At 33.1% G+C, this 3,883-nt stretch overlaps 1 long non-coding RNA gene across 1 annotated transcript; it reads left to right on the top strand.

The window, feature by feature from the left end:
• The first annotated feature begins 2,743 nt into the window (after positions 1–2,743).
• Positions 2,744–3,883, top strand: LOC143559676 (uncharacterized). The gene is made up of 3 exons (XR_013139985.1): positions 2,744–2,855; positions 2,932–2,957; positions 3,794–3,883. It is a non-coding gene; the product is annotated as an uncharacterized LOC143559676 (long non-coding RNA).

Here is a 3,883-nt window from a genome sequence, read left to right as displayed (position 1 = left end):
CATCAGTCAATTGACTTGTAGCAATCTTGCATCCCACCAAGTTTTCATATGATGTCATGAAAGCACTATGGAAAGCAAAATTCTGTTCAGCTTCCTTCAAGTTAACATTAGGTGGTGCAGTGAAACCATTTATAGTTGATCCACCAAAATTATCATTATACCCGGAAGCCATGAAGCATACATTTGGATCACTATAGGAAGATGATCCCTCCTCTGAAGTTTGAGTGAGAAATGTAGTAATTGGAGTTGCAAAAATACTCAAAGGAAAACAACCTCCATATAGAGTTGGGTCTTAAGTTTCTTTTGATGACTTTTGACATTTCAAGTTATATTCTCTAACTTCAATCTTTTGCATAAATTCCATTACCGTAAGATCTTCGTTCTTAAAGAAATTATTTTCTTTAAGTACCATGAGAAACGTTGAGTAAGAACTTGGAAGAGCATTTTTCACAGTATCAATCTTATCACTTTCATTCGGTTCCGTCTTTAACTTATTCATTTCAACAATCAAATGATTAAATCGAATCAATATTTCCTCAACAGTCTCACCTTTCAATAGGTTAAAGTTTCTAAATTGAAACTTCGGCATCACCTTTTTAATTTTTTAAGTATTACCCATGTTTCTCATTCTAATGTGTTGAAACAAGGATGCACAAATTTTAATACATCACATTTGATGAAAAATAATGTTAGGTAATGCCATAGTCAAAGTGGAATATGCCTTAGTCTCAATCCCTAAAGCTTTCTTCTCATCTTGAGAATATTGAGTAAATACCTTCGGTGTAAAACCAGTAGTCTCATTACCAACCACAGACACAGTGTACACATCGTCAAGACATCACGAACAATCATGTGTACGGACCCTAGATGTGCTCTGAAATGTGGTTCCCATTTAGCAAAATCGCTAAACTTCATTAAAGATGACATTTTGAATGAGATCCAATTTCAGCATTGAGGTGTAGCATTTGCTGCATCAACACGTTCTGAGAAGCTAGTGCATAATAGCCAACCATCTTACATAATTAAAAGTTTAAACTTAACAAAATTCAAACTAAAGAGATTAAAATGAAAATTCTGTGACGAATGTGAAGACGAATGAGTATGATTGGTGACGAATGATGAATAGTTACGAATGATTAAAACAAATGAAAAGTGACGAATGGGTAACACGAATAGCTTAACGAATGACCGATGAATGAGTTGACGAATGGGTTAATGAATTAGGTAACAGGTGAATTTGTAGCGAATGAGTTACTGTGACAAATGAGTAATGATTGGATGACGAATGAGTAAAGAGAAATGAAATTTCAATAATGAGTAGTTGATAAGGAATCAGCTACAATAACGAATGAGTTTGTTATTCTATTATAACAAACTTGATACGTGGCACGAATCAGTTATACTTTAATAACGAATGAACATTAAACCAACTAATGATTCAATCCATTATAAAAAGTGTTCATATAAATCTTCAAATCTTCAAGAAAATTCCAAATCTGGAAATTTTCCAGATCTAAACTTCAATCCAAACGTATACGAACGTATGGATAAATCACTCAAAACTTAACCAATTCACAAAAACTATAGCTTAATCAATTAATCTTGATCACACGGACAATCCTAAACCATTCTGAACATCCATAATCACACCAAGCTCAGTTCGAAATCTAATAAATCACCAAACAGAAACCTCTGTTTCGTTTAACACCCAAACTCAACAAAATTCCATTCAAAACTCATACAATTATCCAATTCAATCACTATGAACCTCACAAAACCAAATCCAAACCCAACTACAATCAATTAAACATCAAATTAACATCTCATTATGTTAATTTAATGAAAACTGATAAACAACTTATCAGATCTATAATTACCAAATCAAACTCTAATTAATCAATCAAGTCATGATTAATACGTTAACAGAAACATAATGTAACCCTGGTTATGCTCTGATACCACTTTTGAAGATGATTAAGGTGATGAAGACGAAGATGAAATAAAGATGAAGATGAAGATGATGAAAATGATTGTCTTTTTCAAAAGACGAAATTAAGATGAAACTCATCTTAGGAGATGAATTTCAAATAAAAAGAAAAAACTTTTTGGAAAACTCACGTAGAAGACGGAAAAGTTTGAAACATTACGTCGAAGATGGTTTTCATCAGGTTAGATTTGATGTGAAAACAAACGTTTAAGACGGATTTGAGATGAAAAGTCGCATGGTAGGTCGGAAGGCTTGACAAGTGGCAAATTATGATTGGTCCACGAAAATTCACGGGGAGTTTCCCAATGTCACGGGAAAGACGGATTTGGAGGGCTATTATGAGAATTTCCCCCAATCACGCTTATGTCATTGGATCAGAATACCAAGTTTATTGTACAGGCGTATAACCGTAACTAATAACAAAAGGATATGATTATTATCAGGTGAGTCATGATGATACGCTGCCAGGTCGAAGCTTCGTCTTATTGTGTTGAATAATTCACCTTCTGCTCCAACAAACAAACACACATCCGATCATCTCCACATCCAATTCAATCAACGCACCGTAAGGCAACAAACTCTCTTCAATTAATCTCACGAAACCCTAAAAATTTACTATCATGCTATATTATCCAATTGTTGCTTAAATTTATCCTCTCATGTTATGCGATTAACTAGTTTCACAGATCTAAAAAAAACAAGTTTTTGACTATTGATGAATTATGTTGTTTTTGTGTAAAATAATAGGAAGATGTCCACGGAAGATGTTAATGAGGAATTTCAAGAGGTTGAAGTAGGACCCCCTTGCTGAACTCAGTGGTGCACTTAATGATAATAATATTATGCTTTGGAATGCTGTCATTTTTGGGTATCAATTTATTTAATGCTTTCTTTTGTCTCTAGATGATATCATTTTGATTACTTTAGCTATGTTTTCGTTGCAGTCCGGATGATACTCCTTGGGATGGAGGTACTTGACTCGCTTTCATATCTTCATGTTACATAAAATATATTGTGGATTCAGGTGTTTGAATTTTGTTCAAAATATAAGCTTGAGGATGACAACTTATTGTTTGAGTGAAACATTGTTGAATTAAAACGTATGGTCTTGCTTAAATAATCATATGAGAATTGTGGTGTCTAACTTAAACGCTAATGAGAATGCTCACTACATATTACCTAAGAATAGAACTATACAACACATTGTCTATATAGATTATAGAGTTCTGAAACTTTCATAAAAAACAAAAATGGTCAGCATCTATAGCAACACTATTTGTTATCTCAAGCTTTATACAAACATATTGAAAAACCAGTGGCAATGTTCAAATCATGAATAAGTACGTCAAATAATGTTCAAAATGCATTATGCAAGAATTACAAGTTTGCAATATGTGAATCAAACTCATGATGGCACGTGGATACTAACATCTATATTAAGTATTGAACATCTATTGAAGATATTAGACTAGAGAAGAGTAGTAGTACACAGAAGATGATGTCATCTTGAAACAAATTAAGTTTGTACTGCCTTTTTGCTAGTGCGCTATTCTCTGATTCATAAATGAAAGCAGGGGCATCAAAAGGTTTTAGTGATCTCTCGTGTTCCTAATGCACACTCCTTTACATATACGCCTGTTGAAACATTAGATCCAAAGTAAGACTTTGAGAGTTTTGATATAATGAATAGTTTTGCTATCATTGTTGGCAATTTTTGTATTATTTTTTTGTGGAAAATTTAGTACTTTATATGGTGAATATGTTGTATGGTTGTGTTCTTAGCTAACATGTAGTGGACATTCTCAGGTACGTTTAAGTTGACATTGCAATTTTCATAAGACTATCCTAATAAGCCACCGACAATACGCTTTATTTCAAGAATGTTTCACCCAAACA

Source organism: Bidens hawaiensis, unplaced genomic scaffold (genome assembly GCF_021521415.1).
Source record: "Bidens hawaiensis isolate Kalapana, Puna unplaced genomic scaffold, B.hawaiensis_p1.1 tig00020020_1, whole genome shotgun sequence".
Lineage (NCBI taxonomy): Eukaryota > Viridiplantae > Streptophyta > Magnoliopsida > Asterales > Asteraceae > Bidens > Bidens hawaiensis.
This window is presented reverse-complemented; position numbering and strand designations above follow the sequence as displayed.